Genomic DNA, 24381 nt, shown 5'->3' with positions numbered 1-24381 from the left:
TTAAAAAAAAAGTTTAGCCCTGGCCAGTCTGGGTCAGCGGTTAGAGCGTCGGCCTGCGGTCTGGAGAGACCTGGGTTCGGTTCCCGCTAAGGGCACGTACCTCGGTTGCAGTTTGTCCCCGGCCCTGGTTGGTCGTGCGGGTGCCAGCCACTCGATGTGTCCCTTCACGTCGATGTTTCTCTCTCTCTCTCCTTCCTCTCTCTCCCTCCCACTCTATCTGTACAGAAAATGGAAAAATATCCTCGGGTGAGGATAAAAAAAAAAAAAAGTTTAATAAAAATGTTTAATAAAAATAAATAAATAATGTTTAAAAATAAAATGAAATGATGAGATTATGCAATAGGCCCTTTCTGACTCTGAAATTTTGTGATTTATAAAAATAAGACAGGTAATCATTGCAAACATACTGAAATGGAAACATTCTATAAAGTTTATGAGTACAAATGTTGCTATGCTTAAATAAACCAGTATTAACAGGTTTCAGATAGTTACCTAAACAAGCTAGTGTTAAACAGATTTCTTCTTTATTATACTTTAAAAAATGTAAAACCCTTACATGAACTTATTAATAAATGTGATCAAAAGAAAGAAGCAAGTAAGGAAACGGGGGGTGGGAGGAACTCTATGAGACAGTGGAGAGACTGAGGGCAAAGATATCAACCAGAATGCTATTTTAAATATTAATTTGTGAGGTGATTGAAATTTTATTAGGGTGAAAGTCGCATTGGAATGGGGAGGTCTAGGGACACTGGGCTTCCACATTCTATAGGATGCTTTTGTTAATTTAATGAGATATCAGGGGAAATGATGCTTAAAGCCTATAATTAGCAAGTCTCTTCTTTCCAAAAAGTTTTCAGATGTAAAAAAAAAAAAAAGTGCATTATTTTTTGTTTGAACTGGAAGATAGAAAATAAATTATAAGGAGTTATAAATGTCTCTAGATAAGACTCAGTGAAGTTTCCATTAGATTTTCCAATTAAGATAGGGTTCATAATAACAACAAAAAAAATGTTTGCCAAACCACAGTGAAATTTTAGATGTAGAAGTTTTTAAAAATCTTATTGTATGATCAGATCCAAAATATTATAAATGATAGTTCAATGTGATACACCATTTTTACTTCTCTGGTTACCCCCAAAACAAAGATAACCTAGTCCAGAGAAGCAAAGCTGAGTTCAAAGGCATTTATTTGTATTCTTCAACTGTTTTCAAAGCACTGTGCTAATTATATTGAAGAATACTAAAAAACTGTTGACAGGACATTGACCCCATGGAAGACAAAGGTAACACACAGAAAACAAATAGGCAACATAACCAACGCCAAAATAACATACCACAAACACTCCCCAAGTGCCAAGTAATACAAAGCCGGGAGCTGATCTCACAGGAGGGAAGTCCGTGGGGAAGGTATCTAGGAGAAAAGAGCCTCTAGCAAAATCTTAGAGGAAGCAAAGCTAGGGTCATGCAGCTGAGGAATGAGAGCCTTCCAGCCAGAGCAGCAACTCAGTAAAACACATCCAGAGGTAGTGCTGGACCAGATGTGTCCGGAAGTTATAAGTAGCTTGATTGAAGAGAGGATTTGAGATGTAACTTGGAAAGAGATGGGCATGGCAGAAATTCATTTGGAAGATCCCTGGATAAGTCAGCATTTAGTCCAAGCAGTAAAGGAGAGCCAGAGTTTATACAGTAAACTTTTCATCCCTGCATGTTCATAATCAAGAATGTATTCTGAGTTCCTTAGTGGATATTATTGCAGATTTCAGCTCCTCAGCTTAGCCTTCAACATTCTCCAGAGAAGTCTGAATTCCTATCCTAGCATTCAAGACCCTTCATGATATGGTCCCAACTTACTATTCCAGTCCAGTGCCCTATTTCTATCCCAAATAAACCTCCCACGCAGCCATAATAAAATTTACACAGAGTATGCTTTTTAGTATTTCTGCCATTGCTCTCTATTTTCACTTCTGCCTGAAATGCCTTCTTCCCTCTTTTCATCTGGGTGCTCTCCATCCTTCCCATCCAGCAGCGTTCTGCATCCTCCATGAAGCCTTCTCAACCTCTCCAACCCACAGTGATTTCTACCCCTGTGCACTTTTGTCTCATGCTTATTGCTTGTAACACCTATTTAACACTGGAAAACTAAACTTACATAGTTATCCTTAAATATACAATTTATGTGTACTTACAAATAGGCAATAAGCAAGTGAAGGACAGAGATTTCTCTTGTATTTTCCATTTCTCACAATACCTTGTACATTTGAAATGTTCCATGAAAATTAATGTATTGACTTCTTCAAGTAGAACAGGAATTAGAACAGAGCAGGACTATTTCTGTCTTTTAGTGTTTTATCTCAACACCTTGTTCAGCTGGCAACATTCATTTTATATTTTTAGTTCTCCAGACCATTCTACTACAAGCTTTGTGACAACCTTGGGCATATTCTCAGTCTCCCTTAGCTGTATTTTCCTGTATTGAGCATAATCAATATCTACCTTGCAATACCTTTGTAAGATATCAGGTGTAAGTATAGGCATCCAATAAATGGTACCTATTACTAAAGTTTTCCATCTGAATGTCCCCATTAATCATTGAATGTTTATCCTTCAGCAGAGAAATCTGCCTTTATTCATTTCACCATTTTAATTTTTTCTACATCTCTTAGAAATATATAGCTTTTCTTTAACAGACCATGTCTCCTCCTTCATCCTTCAAAATAACCCTATGCTCTTAAGGTTCACACTATGACATTTTACTACTCACTGCCCACTTGGATGCCATCATCTACTGGTATCCATGTAATTTTCCCTCATTCACAGAAAAGCTGAGCCTCTGTCCCACTTTCTGCCTCCCCACTACCATTATTGTCATTATTTTTGGCAAACACAACACCCTCATAAGAACAGACCAGATATTCTCCCCTCTCACAGTTCATTGATCTCTCTTTCAAAGCTTCTTTCCCTTTACCTCAACTTGGCCCGACTCTCTTGTTTGTACATCGGAAATTGACACATACTCTCTGAAACAGTGATTCCTGATAGCTCATTCTGACCACTACTTCTTATTTTTTCAATTAAATTATCACGAGTCTCCCACTCCAATAATTATTTGTTCCATAGGAACTCATTTCTACTGACTCCACCAACAGCCCCTCATGCCCTCACTTTCCTCCAAACCCAACACAGATTTATGCTTCCTGAGTTCACTTCCTTGCATATACCTCCCATTCCCTTGTCCATCAATTGTTCTATTGTAACCCCTTGCAAATCCCAATCAAGTTAAATCCTATTTATCAACTGCAGAGCTGTCGAACATGGCTAGAGAAAAAAACACAAACATGCTTAGATTTCTTTAATTTTGTAACTCAAAATCTCTTGGGAGCATTAAACATTCTCTGGCAATTTTACTATACTTTCCTAGCTCAATATTTTCCTCCTCTTTGCCTCTCTAATACTTTCCTTACCTTGTTTCTTATATGGCTGACAAAATAAAAGTAATAAAACAAAAATCCATCTTCTGTTCAATCTAACAATCTTACTGTATCTGAGTTTATGAAAGTTGCCTTCTCTCCTAGTACACTGGATGTTACTAGGGCAGACAAACCTCATCTCTTGCACACTATATGCCATCCCCTCTTACCTAATTAAGAAACATATTCCTACAGTTATTTCATCTTTATGCCCATATAATTTCCCATTTTATATCCCATACATACATTCTAAATATATTTGTACATGTAGATAGGTGTGCATATATTCAAATTTCTCTTTAACTCCTGTTCCATATCTCTATTCTACTATATAGAATAGTTCCTCAAAATGTGTGGAATAGTTTTAGGCTGCAGAGACCTGCTAAAGATTTCTGTGTTGGCACGTGGTATGTGCAAGTGAATTTAATAATACAATAAAAATTACTATGAATATTGTAAAATCTGAGTTAGAGATAAAGGTAATGTGTTGATGAAGAAAGAAAGTGATAAAAATGTTTTAAGATTAATGGACATCAGTATGCATGCAAAACAAATCGAAGGAAGAGAGAACATAGGTGAGTAGAAATAAGGTAATGACAGGCAATAGAAATGAGGAACATTAAATGAGCAAGCAAGACTATAGAAGGAGATCCATAGGATTTGGTATTTAAATATTTTCACTCATTTAACAAATATTTATACCTGCTAACTTCTGCTTTAGTCACTGATTTGGTGGTAAACAAGGAAATGAATTCTCTGCATTCATGGAACTTATAATGTGAAACTGACAATGAATAAACAAGTAAATAAAAATATAAATATGATAGTGGTGAGCAGTATAAAGAAAATGAAGCAGGTAAGAAGATGAAAAATTATGAGCAGAGCAGTGGGTATTTTACATTAGGTGTTTGGAGGAAATTCGCCAAGGAGGTGGCATTTGAGCAGAAACCTGAAAGATGATAAAGATTGACACATGCAAAAATCCAGGAAAGAAAATTCCAAATAAAAATAATAACAGAAGTATAAGTAATAAAAGTAACAATTTAATTTTTTATTTTTTTGTCTAAGTACAACAGGGAAGAAAATAAAGGATTTTTTTTTTTAAAGAAAATGGTATGATCTCATTTTAAGCAGATCATTTTGTTATATAAGGCATAGACTGTGTAGGTCAAACATGAAAACAAATAGGTATTTTATGTGCATGAATATACTTGTTATTTGTACACACTATATAAATGCTCTTTATGACAGTCCAAAGTTGTCCGGTTTCTTCTTTATATGGTTAAACATAGCTGTTTGTTTTGGGGGCTTTTTGAGTTTTAGTTTGGATTTCATTTATCCTAGATCAAAAGTGACATCTCTCTTGGTTCTGTTTCTGCAGTGCATATGTTCACACACCTATATGGCCCTTTCACATATAACACTATATGGTCTATAAATTTTATTCTGCTGCTAAATTAAAAATTCCTAGAGGGTAGAAACCATGTTTTGTTCATGGTTACATCCTTTATAGTGCTCAACAGAACAATATATTTATACCAGTGATCAGTATATATCTGACCCATGATTTTTTTCTTTATATCATTACCAAATTTAACATATCTGTCTGAGGATCCATTACTTAAATTTTTGTAAAATACATCTGTTCAGGAGTATGTGAAAGGAACATTGATCTTATCTACTAACTTGATAGTTTGGATTACGGTTGCTATGACATGTAGTCTTGAGGAGCTGTGTATCACATGATCAAGAGGGCAAGTTCTAGAGCCACATTCTCTGGGTTCAAAATGCTAATTCCTACGCTCACTGGCTTTGTGATGTTGGACAAGATGATTAAGATCTTTTTTTGACTCAGATATTTAACAAGAGCTTGATAATTAGTAAATATTTTATAGATTGTTAAAAGAATTACTTGAGTGAAGATATATAAAGCTCTTAAAACAGTGGCTTGTGCATGGAATGCACTCAATAAATGTATTTTAATTAGTTTTCCAACTTCTATATACAAATATTATTACCTCCTACAAAGTTGTGTAAGGGAAAACCATCTCCACTTGATGTTTCTGTTGGGATAATGGAGTTCATATTTAGGAGACAGATGAATGTTCTCTATTGTATGTAAACCTACAGAATTCTTCATATATGGATCTACATCCCAAGCTCTTACTTTAGGATCGAAGACTGGAGCTCAGTGTTGTTTCCTGGATGGCACTTGATATTAAAAGCATAAGCCAAAAGACTAGCCAGCTTCTGATGCTTATGTCAAGGTTGACAATTTTGAGAGCAAACAATTATCTACTCACTGTAACCATAGTTCAAATTAAATTCCTTAAAATTAAATTTACTCCCTTGAGATATTCAACTCTAAGCAAATAATACACGATTTTTTTTTCTTGCGTTAGCATTTGTTAATGGAGAGTTAGGGATTTGACAGAAATATTTATCTTCTTCCCCAAGGAACAGGCTAATGGATAAGTCAATAAGAATGAAAAGCAATTAACACCAAAAGACAAATAACTGGAACATGATCATAATAATCTGTAAGAATTATAAATGATTTCGGAAACTCTAGTCATGATTCTCATGGCAAAGACCAATCCTTTAGGGTTTTGTGTGTGTGTGTGTGTATTTTTTAATATGTTTTTATTGATATTTTTAGAAAGAAAGGAAGGGAGAGATAGAAACATCAATGTGAAAGAAGCAATGATTGGCTGCCTCCGGCACACCCCCTGCTGGTGATCAAGCCTGCAATCCAGGCACATGCCCTGGCCAGGAATCAAACCAGGATCTCTCAGTCCGTGGGACAATGCTCAATCCACTGAGCCACACCAGCCTGACAAGGGGTTGTTATAAACAATCATATATTCTTTTTTTCTTGACCATGATAGAAGAAAATTTTTAAATTTTGGGGGGTTTTTTGTACATAGTAAATAAGTAAATAAATCTCGCATGCTTTAAAATAATTGCTTCAAGTTTAGATTTTTAGTTTATCTTTATGAAATAAGTAGCAATATGAGTGCATTTCTTTCACAGAGCTGCTATTTGGGAAACTGGGAAAATTCACTTTATTTTTTTCTTTTGCTCCTAGACTAGTACTAAAGTGTCTACTTTCATTCATCTGTGCCTCAGCCAACCAGAAGGGAGACTATTTCAGCTGAGAGGTTAGACATCCTCTCAGTAAGAGGCATCATTAGACTGACCTCAAACTAAACAGAGCTATAACCAGGTTTTCAGAAAAAAAGGAAATTTAACATGTTGTGTACCATTTTAGTCTAGGAAAAAATAATAATAAGGAAGTAAAGTAGGATGGCCCAGCAAAGAGATTCCCAAACATTTTTGGTAATGCAAAACGTTTTTGGTAGTTAATTATGTAATCATATTTTTTGTGTTTCTACCAGCTCCTTTCTCATCCTCGTACAAACAAATGTAGTATGTTACATTATATGACATAAATGTAATATGTCATATAATATGTTTAATTTGACAGATATATTTAACCAAGACTATTCTGGTTTGAAAATTGTATAACTTTCTAATAGTGCATATGCTAACTAAAAATTCTTGGGATGTTGTAAAGCCAGGGACAGTAATTAATATTTAATTATCAGAGACTTATTATGGAAATCTGTAGTAGAGTTAAAGGTTTGACTTCACTGAAAAGAAGTAAAATTGAATCTGCTTGTCTTTCTATCTCTTGTTGCTTCCCCTCCCAATTTTCAATGTAAAAATCAACTCTTTTCTTACATCGAAACCAGGTCAGAGTTATCTGAGACTCTCCAAGCTTCCCGTGAAATCTGCTTGAGGCCATAGCCCTTTTACAGGCTCAGTGATACAGCTTCGTGAGTGTGCTCAGTGGCTCAAAGTCTGTACTATTCCTGAAAAAAAAAAAAAAAAAAAAAAACCAGAAGTACATTTATGACATACCCATATTTCCTTATAAAGATCACCTAACCAAACCACCCCATGTCCTCACACTATTGCCAATCAGTTGTCTAAAATTTTTCTCTTCTGATCTGTACTGATGAATTTTCTTGTCTAGGAATACTTGTGATGCCTAGAATTTCACATTTGTATATGAGCTCATTTATGCCCTTGAAGACTTCATTGCAATGGGCTTGGAAACAGAGAAAATATATAGAAAAAAGAAATAGCAATATCAGGTGAGGTAGGACAAACACTAACTCTACTAGTAGTGTATAACACAGGGGTTAACGAGGGCATCAACACCTGGGGGTTGTTCTACATATACATTATTCGTCAGTATACTTGTGGGTGTTTGTGTGTATGCGTATGATATCATGTATATATTATATGTGTAATGTATAAATATACATAATGTATTTTATGTCCATTTTAATTAGCAAGATGTTATTAAGTGGCTAAGTTGAACACGGAGACACTGAGAGAAGGCATGGGTTCTGCCCACTAATCTCTACCAGCCCTTTCCAGATTCATGCCAAACCAACACACCATCAGTTAAAATTTTGCTGTATCTGAATGTAAGTTCACTTTCAGCCACATCTCATACCTAAACCCCCTGTTTAGAAATTTTGTAGTTATCTCTGGACGGTTTACCCATTTTAACCCAAAGTGCTTGAAAATAAGTTACAATCTTCTTTCAGAGAATCTGTTTCAAGTTTGCCTATTCACACATGCACAGAAATTTAATTCATTGCTTATAGGTAAAACACCATTTCTGGGAATAATTTTCACAGTAGACATTACTGGAGACATATGTAAAATTCCTGAGATAACAAGACATTTAAGGGAGAAAAAACAACACACTAGGCTTCTTGAACATATGCATATTGTCTCATGAGCTTGGTTGTTCATAACCTGTATGAAAAGGTGGAGCCTCATCTTTATCATGATTTGAGTTCTCAGAACAAACAAATAAGTCTAATTCTACACCCCCCCCCCCCATCTCAAACTAAATGCAGCACAAATTACAGTTCCCATTGAGGAGGATTTAAATGGAGATGGCTCTTAACTCCGTCTTTCTTTTGTGGATTATACCACAGAAATCTTCCAGGGCCAAATTTAAAACACATTTACTTTAGAGTTTGCCAAGTCGAGTATTATTTTTCAAATTTAGTGCTATTTGATTTCTATATAAAAGAGTTTTTCTGTCTTCACTCTGCTTCTTGAACCCCATTTACTTCTTTTGGTTTCTAATACCTGTTTTCAGCAAAGATGGTGAAAAAGAATGGGACATTTGAAGTGGCTCTGCTTTTGTTTGAAAACATTATGGCTCTTTCTGTGAACTCCAATCGAAAGCCCCCAGCTTTATTACCCTGTGTACCCCATTGTAACGGGCCTAGTACATACTGTTTGTGGAGCTATTGGAAGTAGCTGAGAAATGAGTCAAATAATATTTGGTGGCGAGAAGCATGTTTCACTATATGTATTTATGGAATAAATGCAATCATATTGTACTTGCTGACCCCAGAAGAGCCCCAACTCCATACACAAAGACAATCTAACACTTCTTTGGAGTTATAGTTTTCAAAGGATTAATAGTGCTTTCATGGTTTTTTATTTCATTTAGCTTATGGGATACTTTACCTTAGGATCTGCACACGTAAATTGCTCTTATTTAAACTCCCTGTAGCCTGACCTGGTGAGTAGTGAAGTGAAGTCAGGTGATTGGTGCTCCAAACACACACTTTCCATAGACTGGGGATGCCAGTATGCCAACAGTCTGAAGGTCCAGACAGCCAGCATGGTACATTTTGCTTCATATCAAACCTCAGGAATTCTCAGTCCTGGTCCACGAGCATTTGCTCAATTGAAAATTATGAGAGATTATTTTGCAAAAGAGATGACTATGGCCCACTGCAGGAATAAAGGCCCACCCAAGAGCTTCATTTATTGATAAAGCTCCTTTAGGAGCTCACTGAAAGGACTCCTGAAAGCTGGTATCAAGGTTTGCTTCAGTTCTCTGCAGAACACCTCTCCCATGCATATTTTAAATTAAAATGTTAAGAAACAAGCAATAATATTTTTAATGATAGTGATCTCATATTCAGTGTAAACTTCATATGCATGACTTCATTTGGCTGTCTCCACAGCTGTGTGGGGAGACTGCTGTTGTCCCTACCTCGTAGGTTTAGAAACCTGACAGGAAGGTTTAGGATCTTGCTCATTTTCACATGTTCCAGCAGGTTCACAAAAGTTCACAAAGAGTTCAAAAACTCTTCTTAGGAGCTTTCTTCCCTGTAAGATAGGGACAATAATATTTTCACATTTTAAAATCTTGTTCTTGACAATCAGGAAATAATTCCCGAAAAATTGGTATTAAAAAACTAGAAGAAAATGTGAATAGAAATAATTTTTTCAGTGATTTTTTAGGAATTTATATCAGTATGTCAGTCTCCAAATTAAGTTACAGGTTTTAAAAAGTATATATTATTTATTGTCCAAATTATTCTATAAGAACAAGCCTTAAAGTCACCTTTTTTATGATAATGCTTAATGAATATCAGAATCCCATTTAAATATTGTATCTCTGGTTTGAACCCTCATAATTTATCTAAAGCACCATGCTATATAGACTTATGTTGGAGCAACCAAAAGCACAATAGGCATAAATCATAAGGAGACATCATGAGCACTAGATTCTATACCCATCCTCATCATGGCCTAATGTGTAGGCAAAAACAAGTCCATATGAGTCTCGGATCTATAAGAAAGTGATTGACCAGAGAATATTACTCAAAGTTTCTTCAAATTCTCTAATTGTAAGTAATGTTTTTAGGTGATTATAAAGAGACAATAGCCAGACCATATGGAGGGCAGCAGTCAGTGTCGGGTGAATCTGTTCAGTAAAGTAACTGTGATAGAAGTAAATCACACATAACACAAGGCAAGTCCACATGGGCTTAGACTTGGCAGGGCACCTCTAAGTGCTGGGGAAGAACACAGTTCAGTTTTTCAGTTCTATTTATATACATACAGTAACATCTTTAAAAGAACATTTCAGAATTCTTTAAAAAAAATGTAAAAGACTATTTGTGATCTTGAAGGCAATATTCAAGGGAAAATGTATATTGTTCTTAGATTTTTTTTTTTAAATCAATGTTTAACAGTATCTTTGGCAAAGGGAAATTTTTGAATAACATGGTATGCAGCTGTGCATGGAAAAACTAAAAATAGAACTGTAATTTACTCTTAAATTAGAAACACATCTGAGTTTTGTTAACAATTTGAGAGTGATATTAATTTGCTTCTTTTGCTCCTTAATTGTGTATATGTGTGTCAGAGAGAAGAGTAAAGAAAAAGAGGGAAGAGCTTGGAGAAGGAGAAAGAAGAAAGAAGGATTAAAGACAGGAGAGAGAGAGAGAGAAAATATACGACAACTAAACATAGATATCACAGTTCATACGTGCACTTCTGCCTACAGTTAAGCTCTCTAAGATGGGCACAAGTAGTTTGCCTTAAAAGAGAAAATTACTGAGGTCCTTTCAAAATCAACTAAAAAGGCATCATGCTTAAAGAAACCTATGCCTTCTTAGCTGTATAATCAAATAGTTCCACAGCTTTCATTAACAAGACACACAAATTAGAAAGTCCTGTGAGATGCACACTGGGAGAACTAGACTAGGCTAATTATAGAGTCTAAGAGCATGAAATGGATTTATTCCTATTACCTGAGTCCAGCGAATCTTACTGAATGGCCACAAATGTTTCTCATGTAGACCATACCCAACTGGAACAAGCCAGCTTCCTATGCAAAGTCAAAGACATTGTATCTATAACACATGCACAAGTCAATTTCATGGTACTAACCTAAGTAATCTAACACATTCTCTGGGAAATTAATGCTAAAAGTGTAAGTATTGGTACTCACATATGCCTTTAAATAATACAAATCAGACAGAGAAATTAAAAAATGCATCAACCTTTGTCACAATCTCAAAGAGTATCAAATTAGTTAGTTCCCAAATGACTTCTCAAGTCCTAAGGATTCCAAGGGGACAACTTGTTCTATTTCTAAATTGAGGAATTGTTCTACAGTAAACTGGGACATTAATTTGCATAAGAATAACCCAGGAGATTGTTAATAAGAATTGTTCATTAACCCTATTTATTTTATTCTGATTCAGTAGGTCTGGGCTGGCACCTAGCCTTATACATTTTTAATAAGTACTCTCCAGTATGAAGTCTAAGAAACTTCATAGACTGCACCTTGAAAAATGCTGGATGCTTCATTTCTAAGATTCCTTCCAGCTATAAAATGTTCAGGCCTTGTAGAACAGAAAGTTTTAAAGAGGGCTTAGGAGTATATGTCAGTGATGATATAGAAGAAAGATATATTTTAAAAATAACTAAAAGATTCACTCATTTATCAATACATATTGCCAATATGCTAAGCACAATATATGCATCTGGTGATAAAGAGTTGAAAGGGAGCCCTGGCCGGTTTGGCTCAGCAGTTAGAGTGTTGGCCTGCAGTCCAGAGAGACCCGGGTTCAGTTCCCGCTAAGGGCACGTACCTCAGTTGCAGTTTGTCCCCGGCCCTGGTTGGGTTGTGCGGGTGGCAACTACTCAATGTGTCCCTTTCACGTCGATGTTTCTCTCTCTCTCTCTCTCCCTCCCACTCTATCTGAACAAAATATATATAAAAAAAAAATGTCCTTGGGTGAGGATTAAAAAAGAAAAAGAAAGGGAGCTCCTAGTTTGCTGGAGGTGTCAGAAAATAAACAAATAATTATGAGCAGTCACATAAGAGCAGTAATAAAGATGTGACCTCATAGAGGTGAAGAATTGAAAGGCGATAACTCTGTCATAGAAGAGAATACTTGTTGGATTTAAAAAGGATGTGGAGCCCTGACCTGTTGCTCAGTGGTTAGAGTGTTGGCCCATGGACCAGAGAGTCCCAGGTTCGGTTCCCACTAAGGGCACGTACCTCGGTTGCAGTTTGCCCCCGGCCCCAGTTGGGGTCGTGTGGGTGGCAGCCACTCGATGTGTCTCTCTCACGTCTATGTTTCTCTCTCTTTTCCTCCCTCTCTCCCTCCCACTTTATCTGAAGATAAATGCAAAAAAATCCTCAGGTCAGGATTAAAAAAAAAAAAGAATGCGGATATATGTATATATAAAATAGAATCTTCCTCAACCATAAAAAAGAGTGAAATCTTGCCATCTGCAACAACATGGATGGACCTAGTAGGTATTACCCTAAGTGAAATAAGTCAGAGAAAGGGAAATACCATGTGATTTCATTTATATGTGGGATCCATAGACCAAAATAAACAACAAAGCTGAAACAGACTCATAGATACAACTGATAGTTGCCACAAGGGAGGCAGATGGGGGATGGGTGGAAAAGGTGAAGGTATTAAGAAGTACAAATTGATACAAAATAGTAACAGGGATGTAAAGTACAGCATAGGGAATATGGTCAATAATATTGAAATAACTGTATATGGTACCAGGTGGATACTAGACTCACCAGGGGGATCACTGCATAAATTATATAAATCTCTAACCACTATGCTGTAAGCCTGAAACCAATAGAAAATAATATTGAATGTCAACTGTAATTGGAAAAGGAAAAAGTGAGGGACAGAAGGAATCTAAAATGAATTAGGGAAGAGTAAGAAATGGAGAAGGAAATCAAAGCAACTAATGCCGCAGAAAGAGGAAGAAGGAAGAGCAGGAGCACAGCCTGTGAAGTTAGACCGAAGTAGGAAGACCCCAAAAGAGAGCAACAAAGACCGAATTTTGTTCTGTGGCCATTGATTCAATAAACCTATAAAGCTTTACTCCCTGTTGCCTTTTTCTCTCAATATTTTTCTACCACTTCCTAATTGAATTATTTGGAACAACGAGTCTATACTTCATTTTGTTAAAGAAGAATTGCTTTACTTATTGACTTTCAAATATCGAGAATTTATGAGTCATTCTGAATTACTTGGAATCTTGTTTATTTCCACTTTTTCTTTTCTTCTTGGATGCTCCAAAATAAAACTCTTTGGACAGTTTTTAACCACTTCACAATCGTTTAATCAAACTCCATTTCCCTGTGCTGAAAACTAAATTTAAAGGAAACTGGGCCCTGATATACATTGTGTGTGTGTGTGCGTGTGTGTGTGTGTGTGTGTGCGCGTGTGTGGTCTGTTTATGTATATGTTCTGTGTGTGTATGTGTGCTGTGTGTGTGTGCACTTGCTGTGTGTGCATATGTGTGCTATGTGTGTATGTGTGCTGTGTGTGAATGTGCCCAGACTGTGTGTATGTGTGCTGTGTGTGTATGTATGTGTGTGCTGTGTGTGTATATGTGCCATGTGTGTGTGCGTGCACTGTGTGCTATGTGTGTGCATATGTGCTGTGTTTGTGCTGTGTGTGTGCTGTGTGTGTGTGTGTGGGGGGGGGTGTATTTGAAAAGGTAAGTTGCTTGTTACATCCATGCACAAAAACAGTTTAACATCCTAAAGTTTTTAATAACATCTATAAAAATTCTATTCACTTGCTAAAACTTTTATATCTGCTATTGTTTTCATTTTTTTCAAAAGAAAAATAACATTTTAGCTCTAACCCACTTTAGAAGTATCTTATAAGAAAAGTGAGAAGATAAATCTTACTGTTTTTCTTCTTTGTAACAGTTTTTATTTAATTTCTTTATACATAATTTGTATGTATAGTTTATATATATGTATATTATGTAATAAATGTGATTATATGCATGCTTATTTATAAATGAATACATTGTTTTCTATCTTTTGTTTTTCCTCTTTCTTTCTATTTCTTATTATATCAACACATTCCATTATCATCCTACAAAATAACCCATATCAAAACCTAGTGTCTTTGTCTATGTTATCTCTATTGTCATGTACTTTTATACAGATTCATAGCAACTATCATAGACAGATATCTGATTTTTTCATTGTTTATCACATTGTGGCAGATTGTAATGAGGCCCCTATGACCTCCACCTCTTAACAGTCTCACACTTGTATAATTCCCTCATCTTGAGTAGGGGTGAGATCTATGACTTGTTTCTAATAAATTGACTACAGCAAAGGTGATCAGGTGTACATAAATTACATGTATGTAATTATGCTACATAAAATTATAATGCCTTCCTTGATGAAAGACTCTCTCCCCCTTGTTGTTTTTGAGGAAACAAGTGGCCTTCCTTATTAGTCCACAGGGCAAGGCACTGAGGGATACCCCCAGCTAACAACCAGCAAGAACTTAGGTCCTCAGTCCATTCACTCACGAGGAACTGAATGCTACCAGCATTCCGTATGAGCTAGGAAGTGCATCCTTACCTAGTCAATGAGAACCCAGCCCCAGCTAACAACCTTAACTTCAGCCTTCGAGACTGAAGAGAGGACTTAGTTAAGCCATGCTCAGTCTCTTCATTTACAGAAACTGTGAGATAATAAATGTGTGATGTTTAAAGCCACTAAATTTGTGGTAATATTGTTATGCATAATAGATTAACTAATACATACATAAAGTGGAGTTATATCACACACATTAAAAAGTAACTATCTCAGTTTGAGGCCTAACCACTTGATTATCCAGACAGAATGTGCAAAGTAGAGGACTAAACACCAAATTTCAAACCATTTCCCAAACCTTTCTTCAGGATTTAAAAGGGTTGAGGTTAAAGAGGCCAGAGTCAGAGATTGAGGAGAAGACTTCACTGAAGAGCTATCAATTTTCTGAGAGTATCGATTTCTGCTCCCATGGCACTGGGTAAGATGGTTTATCTAGTGAGAGAAACTTCAAAAAAACAATTTGGAGAGCTTGACACATGACCCCAGTGCTGACAGAGCTAAAGGTGAGAGAATTGCTAAAGGAGGCTGGGTCAGCAGAGTAGAGGGCCTTTATTGGGAATTAACTGTGGTCTATCCACAGAAAGTCAAAAGTGTGTCGATCTTTCCTGTGGAAGGATGTGGGCCACAAAAGAGAGAGCTAGGGTGGAGCTGTTATTAATTCTGCCTAAGAGAGTTACGTGTAATGGTGACGATGACTTAGCAGAGGGAGACTAAAGTGCATCAGCAGATGCCCAGGGGACTAGGAAGAAATTGGAAACTACCAGACAAGAGTTGCATCAGCCCAAGTCCAATGACTTGCAGGGAGATATGTCCAGTAATAGGAAGTTCTCCAAAGAAGCCACAAACTATTCATTAGAAGGAGAACCAGCTTTAAACATATGCCAAGTCCAGAAAGTGCCAACTCAGAGTAACTTAGTCACATAAAATCTTTCCTGATCCTTTACATATTTTTCTTCCTCTCTTCCTCCACCACCACGCCCTTGATGCTGGAGGAGCCAGAAACCATGGTTAGCCAACACTGGGCAGAAGAGAAGCACAGGCAAGCAGATAGCCTCCAATGCAGCATCCAACCAGAGCTTGAGAGAGATGCTTCACTTTGTAGAGTCTTTAATTATTACACTGACTAGAGATATTAATTACTGAACATTTTAAGCCAGAATGACTAAAAGTTGTTTTATTATCTAATAGTGAGCCATAAATGACAAGTTTGCCCTATATTTTATCCAACAGTAAAAATTCTAGAGCTCTACTAAATAGTGTGTAAAAGCAGCTGTGGGTGAGAAATGCTGTTTATGATTGCATACTATAAATCCTGCGGTATCAATGTCTTTCTGCACGTTTCTCATGTAACGAAACTTCATGCACGTTCTCACCAGTCATTTCATGTAACTCTAACACATTTACTGATAATGGTTTGAATGAATTATAAACCTATTTGACTTGTTGGTGGGCAAATTCTTATCCCCTAATAAGTTTCATTTGCTTGTTTTGCTACTTTAGCAACAATTTTTATAGTAAACATGCACCAACTGACATCATGTACATACATGTTTAAAATATTGATGCTTTTTAGTTCTATAAGATAATCCCAGGAATAAAATTTCTTGATTCACACACATACACAGACACACACACACCACACTTCATATTTCCACCAACAATGAATGAAAGTGATTTTTTATTATGTCTGTTACAGTAGTATGTGTTAAAACTCTTTTTTATTTTTTGCCAGTCTAATGAGTACAAAATAATAATCTGTTTCATTAATTTGTATTTCTTTGAAGAACAATGATCCTGAGAATTCCAGGATTTTACAGAATACAGATTCTTAGGTTAGAAGAGATTTTTATAAAGATATATTAAAATGCTTACCAAGACTTTCTAAATCTGAGACCAAGGAAAGTTTGACTGACTTGCCAAGGTCACACAGGTCCTCACTGGCAAACTCAAATTAAACATTGCAAGTATGGTCTTTATCTTTCAAAGCAATGCTCCTTTAATCACAAGCCACCCTTTATCAGGGAAATATTTTATTAGTGAATAAATAAGACATATAGATAATAAGCACTATGAGTTCCAAGAATGAGGACAGAGGTCACTATAAACTATAAAGTAAATGTTTAGAAGGAATAAAACCAAAAGTTATTTGAGGAAGAGAAAGTCAAAGAATATGGCATAGACATTTTTGTAATGAGAATGACAAAAAGTAAGATTGTAAAGGTAGACTTAAACTAAATTTTACTTTCAATACCAGGTATTTGTACATGATGCTATAAACAGTTTGGATTGAAGCATAGAATAATGAACAGCATTTTAGAAAAAGTGATACAGAATGTCTGTACAGGACAGCTTTTTCAAAATACTGAGCTGTCCTTTGATAGATGATTGGATAAAGATGTGGTACATATATATAATGAAATACTACTCAGTAACGAGGAAATACTGCCATTTATGGGACTATCTTGCTAAGCAAAATAAGTCAGGCAGGAAAAGATCAAGAACCATATAATTTCACTCATATATGGGATATTAAAGTGAAAACAACAAATGAACAAAAAAGAAATACAAACAAAATCTCATAGACATAGACAACAGTATGGTGGTTACCAGAAGGAAAAGAGGATGTGGGGGAGGTAGTGAAGGGTAAAGGGGGTCAAATATATGGTAAAAAAGGAGCTTTGACTTTGGATGGTAAACATACAATGCTATACACAGATAATGTATTACAGAATCATACGCTTTAAACCTATTGATTTTATTAACCAATATCACTCCAATAAACTTAATAAAAATATACATCAAAAACATACAAATTTGAACATTTTATTTTTTTCTTTACAAAGAGTTGTTTTTTAGTCTCTAATACTTATTCTACCATGACACATACATACATTAATACATACACACATATATATGCTTTGTATCTTTTAAAAGAATTCTTTTACTGCATTCTTTCCTCATAAAGTGCAGTGGATAAAAAGCCAGTCCTTTATATCAAGCCTGTCTTGTTATTATCTTTTTACTCTATATTGTTCTCATATAAGCTGCTCTGCATTAGAAGGAACCAGTAACATTAAATGACCAAATTCTTAGCGACTCACATTTTAAAAACTGCACAAGTGGTTACATTGTAAAGCTTGAAAACAAAATGTTTCCTTTTTTAAAACTAATTTTTTGATGAAAAATAAACTATATTAAATGATGTTACATAAATAATACAGGAGAGTTTAGTATTTGCTGGGACAGTGAGTAATACACAAGAAAAGAGACAAGTTGTCTTAAAAACATCTTTAGAAGAACTACATTCACACAAGTACATAAGCCACTCCTTAGAAAGACGTCAGACATTAGGTGGTCTCAAGGAATCAATGAGGTTAAAATCTTTTAGTGAGTTCCTGCCTCATGATAACCAATAGTATGCCAATTGTCTAAAAAAAATTATGAACAAAGAAAATCTGACTTGCTCCTTTGATATAATATTTCTATGTAAGAAAAAGCCATACATATCCTTTTTGAGAATTATTTTTTAAAGTATTAAATGTTATACATTTTCAAATAAATAAGACATGAGTCTGGCCAATGTGGGTCAGTTGGTTGGGTACATCCCGTGCCTGGAAATGTCACAGGTTCAGTTTCTGGTTGTGGCACATGCCCACATTTCAAGCCCAATCCCTGGCTCCCTGGCAGGGCATGCAAGAGGTGGCCAAATGATGTTTTACTCCCACATGGTGCTCGCTCTCACTCTCTCTCTCTCTCTCTCTCTCTCTCTCCCCCACCTTTCCCTTCATTGGTCTTTAAAAAGTCAATGAGAAAAAAATAGATAAGCATAATATTAAACAGAATACAGATAATTTTATGTTACCCAGCTTCAAACCTCCTCAAATATTGTAGGAAATTCTACAAAATGCTTTAAAACAGTGAAAGGAAAGAAAAAAACCAAATGGACTTGAAAAATAAAGATTGAGAAGTCTATAAGATTGTGAAAGGAAGCACAGAATGAGCCTGCAATCGAACAGAACCTCTTAGGATATTTAGCTATACAATAAATAAATAAACAAACAAACAAACAAACAAGCTCTGTTTTAATGGTGTGAGGGCAACATAAGGCATTTTTATCCTTTCGATAAAATAATCTCAGAAAGTGGTTTGAATTCACAGATGAGAAATTTATAATTTAATTTCAATCTACAGAGGTTATCATGTATCTAGTACGTGTGATATATATTGGCTAATAAAGCTTATGAAACATGGTCTTTACTTTCATGTGACTAAACAAAAATTCTGAATATTCTGATTTCTTTTGCTGTTTCATACTTACTCATACTCTGAGTCAAGCTACTTGACCAAGAGTTCTGGTTTAGGAAGGCATTTAACATTATAGCAAAAGTTTTCCATCTCTAGTTACCACCTTCAAAGGAATTGATGTTACAGTGCTGATTTAGTCTGCTGCTTGCCTATGAACAGTGTGCAAAAAATGACATCAACCCTGTGGAAATCAAACAGATACCAAAAAAATGGAATAACATGCACGGTTCAGTAAAGTATAATGTAATGTTTTCCCCATCTAAAAGTGATTCGGTGAAATAAGACATGAGCCAAGGTTGACTTGGTTTCAGGAGGCACACATCTGAGAATTCCATTATGATCGCGGCTCCTCCCCAGTCATGGACAGGGATTCTGCAGGCCACCGTGCTGTTCACTTTGTGGATTGTAGCAGTGAAGGAACGCAGACAGACTTGCTCAGAATTGGTAATGAACTGTGGTCTAGACTCTTCCCACTTTCCCGGTATCACCAAAATCTCTGTCTGCAAAGATCAGCAGCTCAAATGAACAAGAAACTTCCAGCAGTGGCAGAAATGCCACTGTCGTTGTGATCTGTCTGATCAGCTGGAGGATTTCATCTGCTTTCTGAGATCTTTCTCTGGGAGTACTGTCATCTTTGACAGTCTTGTCACACTCTGTGTCAAACTGTCATCTCTGGAGGACCTCCCCACTTTCAATGTTCAAGTTGACTACACCAGTTTCTGCACTGAACACTTCTATAACCAATCTTTCAGTTGTTTTGCCACATTGTTTTTAGGTATTTCATGAGGTCAGTATCTGTAGTTACAAGTAAGGTGGGTCAATATTTCTGCACTCGAGTAAAGGTTTCAGCTGGATAAATGCTACCTGATATAAAATGCTGTTGATGCCAAATGAGAACTGGGCCACAATGTCGGCCCCCGGCGCAGGGTGATGCCCTGCTGCCCGGCCAGCCTCAGCGCGTTGGCCAGGCCCACAGTCTCACAGTGCGCCCACTGCGCACGGAGACCGCACACGGCCCCTGGGGCTCCTAGTTAGTATACTTAACACCTACCTAAATGAGCGGTCTTTAAGTACAGTGTAGCATCTAGAATCCACCTACTATAATTCAAATTCCAGGTCCATGACTGACTAGCTGTGTGATTTTGAGCAAGTTATTTGACCTGAGTCTAATTTTCAAATCTGCCAAATTAGGATAATAAAGTACTTACTTCAGAAGGTTGTAATGAATAGTAACTGAGATCATGTGTGGCATGGTCTTTAGTACATAACTGATATATAACACATGCCAGTTATAAGTATTAAAGTAGGAAGGTAGTTAAAAGATTTTAATGTAACGTAAGCCCTTAAATTCAGAAGACAGAACTTAGGACAGCCCCAAAAGTCCAGCAATAGACAGGAATTTTAGGGGAGAAAAGAGCAAGTCATTTAACTTCTGAGGACTTATTTTATCATTTGTAAAACATTTAAAAATAAACATTTTTCAAAGTTCATTAATATTCTATATTCTATTGTTTTTTGATTCTTTCACTGAGAGAGTATCCCTGCCTGGAATCAAGTTACAGCATCAGTCTTACGAAGTGTGAAAGTTGTGTAATGATAAACTCATAATCTTTCTTTTCTTTTATAGTATGGAATGCTTCACGAATTTGGGTGTCATCCTTGCACTTTTAAGCACTTATTTCTTTGTGTGGTCATTGTCCACTTCTCTAAGGACTCAGAAACACAGTAAAATAAAGCTTATGAAAGAATGAGATGCTGACAAAAAAAATAAGGCATTGTTTATTACTGAAGGCAAAATATTGACTTATTGAAAAAGAGATAACTAACCATCTCACAAACAGTTTGATGTTATTCATTTGGGATAAATTTGCTAGGCAATGCTTTTATCACAGTGATTCAGGGAAAAGTAACTGCCAAACATTTTCTCAAACACTTGAAAAAATACGCCGTGGAGGCAGATGTTGGCTAGCATCTGTTCTCCTTTTTCCTTTCACATCTAGCCATAAATCACATATACCACAGTCTTTGACTCTACAGTGTTTAAACTTTTTAACATTTTTGCTATGAAGAAAGGATTATAATTTCTTTAATCTCTATAGTCTGCAGTAAGTTTATTCCAATAAAATGTGTTTGAATCAGTTGTATAAAATAAATCTCGATCTCACAGATAGTAAAGGATGATAATAACACTGTTATCTGGATCTCATTTCAACTGCTCTGCACAGCTTAATTTCAACAAATTCCATCATTGTTTCCAATTTGATTGTCTCTATCAAATATTTTTAAATCCCAATCCGTGCCTTGGAGAAAAACCTTGCTTATTGGCCTCAAAATAATTATCAGCAGTCATCCATAAAGCACAGCATGTATTGTGCAAATATTTGGACTGATTGTCATGTTGTGCCAGGAACTTTAAAACTTGTCTTGCTTCACACATGATTTGTATTCTAAAAATATTGACAGACACTGTTAACTTGACAAAAGAAGAAAAAAATAATAATTAGATGTGGGTGGGTGAAAGGGAGTGGTACTCAGTGTTTGAAAGGCAATTTTGGACCATCATTATTTACAGGAAAATAGAAAATGTCAGAAGCAATGGGAATGTCAAAATTCAACATTCAAAGAAATAAATAGGAATTAACAAGCAGAAAGGCCCTCTGATGATTCTTCTCCTCTGGACATTTCTTGGTTCCCTTTCTTCAAAGCGTACTAATGGCAAAAGAAGTCATTTCATTGAGAATCAAAGAAATAAAGCTTATTAGTTAAACCTTTCTATTGGCAACCTATGAAAAGAGATTAGAAATGAGACTTTGAACGAGTTACTTCATCTCTTACACTTTAGTTGTCTCAATGGCAAAATAAGTGTTTTGACTAGACCACTGCCATTATCTATGCCAGCTATCATTTCTAGGATTGTATACACATGGATTTGGCTGTCAAGAGAATTTAGTTATCCAGACAATAGATTAAATTAGCTATAGCAGTTTCTAAATCAAAAAATAATGTAACTGACTTGGCTGTTCTTTAGTTGAAGAGAATATACATGTAAAGAAGTGAAAACTGATGCAGCATTGGGGATTTGAGTTAAAACATTCCCAGGAGAACCAAATAAAAATAAGTTATATAAGTACATGATGACAGAATAGTAGTCATTGTTTGATATATGACTTTGAAGACATCAGTGTTTAAAGGAGAGCATTTATTAAAATGCAAGAAGAAATAAATAATCAAAAAACCTTTATGTTTTCTCTTTTTAACAAAATAAATTATATTGAGTCAACCAAAATTATTTCTCTGAAAGTAAAATGGAAGAACTAGGAAAATTTATGACAGGAAATTAGAATGTAAGCTCAAAAAAGTATGTGTTGAATAAATGAATATTAAGTTTATGTGCAATCAAGATGATGAAATAGGGTTTTTGTTCTTTGTCTGAGCTTGTCCCCATGCAGACTTAGGATCTTTTAGGTTATTATGAACACTTCCTCCTTCTGAACTCTTTAACACTCCCGTAACCTATCAGTAATGAATATATAAATTAATAAAAATGCATTTCACATCCCTATTACTCACCCACTGCTCCTTCTCCTACTGTAAAGAACTCTTTGATGAGAATCTACTCCGTTGCTCTCAGCCTCAGACTGCTTATCTTCTACCTCATGAGGAAATAGTATGTACCTTTACCCCAAAATCCACCCAGAAAAACTGAACAAGTAGAAGTGGTTGACATAAAATTGCTTTTATTGATTTTCTTGTAATTCAATAATAGAATAAGGTTGTAAGTGAAACAAGTATAAAAGTTTGATTTGGGTAGAGTGAAATGTGGCTTATCAATCAACACACATCTATCACCCACCTAACCTATATAAGCACTTGTTTTACTAATTGAAAATATAAGACACAGGCCATGGCCAAAGAATTCACAATCTACACTATTTATGAAGATAATGAATATATTAATTATTAAGAAAAAAGTAATGTAGTAATTCCTGTGTACTAAATGTATAATTGATTAATAACTACACACACACACACACACACACACACACACACAATTGTTCTCTGAGTTTTGAGGAGGAAAATATCTCTTTGGACTACAAAGAGCTGCTAATGTTTCTTACAAGAAAATTGTCTTGATTTAGACCTTGAAGAATTGGTAAAATCTCTATCAGGGGGAAAAAAATAAATTTATGTAAACATATTTATATTATTAAATAGTTTAAAGAAGATTGGCACTATTTAAAAAACAATTTTACATTATAGAGGTAGTAGGTAGAATTTAAGATCATTGTTAAGAAACCAAGTGGAGTTAGTCAGATGTAGAGATTTCATCCTTGAAATGACCAGAATAAATGTAACCTTCATTAGTAAATATCAACAGCCTATTTAACTGAATTAAATCACTGGATTATCTTGAATAACTAACAATATGTAGATGGATACAAGCTATAACCGAGACAGAGCAAACAGATGAAGCGAGTTGGATGCAATAAACAGCCCTGTAGGCCAATAGGCTGGAGACCTGGATCCAGCTTCAACATTGCCACCAACTAATGGAATAATCTCAGTTTTTCAATAACCACTTCCCAACTCTCAGAACTGTGCCCTATTTGTGAAAGGAAGGTATTGGAATAAATGACAATTAAGATTCTTCTCTGTTATAAAATTCTGATTTTCTGCTGAATGAGGGTATTGGTTGAACTCTTCTTCCAACAACTCTTAAATTAACATTTAGTACTTTAATTTCTGCAGCTACGAATAGAGTATTATGTGAGAGACTAGAGTAGGTATGTCTTAAGACATTCCAGAAGATGGTAAGCATTATGCTATTTGAATGTACTTCATCTATTTCTCACTCACTGCCAGGACATCACTAAACATTATGGCAAACTAGTAAGATAATATGGATTTTGTTTTTTAAGTTGGGAAATGATTTATTGCTACACGAGATTGCTCTGCGATAACAAACTTATATTAGATATAATCATATTTGAAATGGCTGATGTATTATCATTTTGGACCTACAAAAATGGTCATATTTTTATTATGGTCACATTTTTATTTGATATTTTACTTTACTTTAAACTAAACTTCACAAATTTGCTACTTTACTAGTAAATTAAATAATGATTATCCTCAGGCCTTAAAATTTACTTAACTACAAACTAAGGGAAAATCAACTATTTCTCAATAATGAGAGTAAATTGTTTTAAGATTAAATTGTTTCCTGAATTTTATATCATTATTACAAAACTTCTTAGAATTCCTTTAATATGTACATTTTTTTTTTTTTTTAATCCTCACCCGAGGATATTTTTCCAT

At 35.4% G+C, this 24381-nt stretch overlaps 1 pseudogene; it reads right to left on the bottom strand.

The window, feature by feature from the left end:
• Positions 1–7290: 7290 nt before the first annotated feature.
• Positions 7291–24381, bottom strand: part of LOC118620746 — a 128706-nt pseudogene continuing 111615 nt past the window's right edge.

Source organism: Molossus molossus, unplaced genomic scaffold, assembly GCF_014108415.1.
Source record: "Molossus molossus isolate mMolMol1 unplaced genomic scaffold, mMolMol1.p scaffold_m16_p_8, whole genome shotgun sequence".
Lineage (NCBI taxonomy): Eukaryota > Metazoa > Chordata > Mammalia > Chiroptera > Molossidae > Molossus > Molossus molossus.
This window is presented reverse-complemented; position numbering and strand designations above follow the sequence as displayed.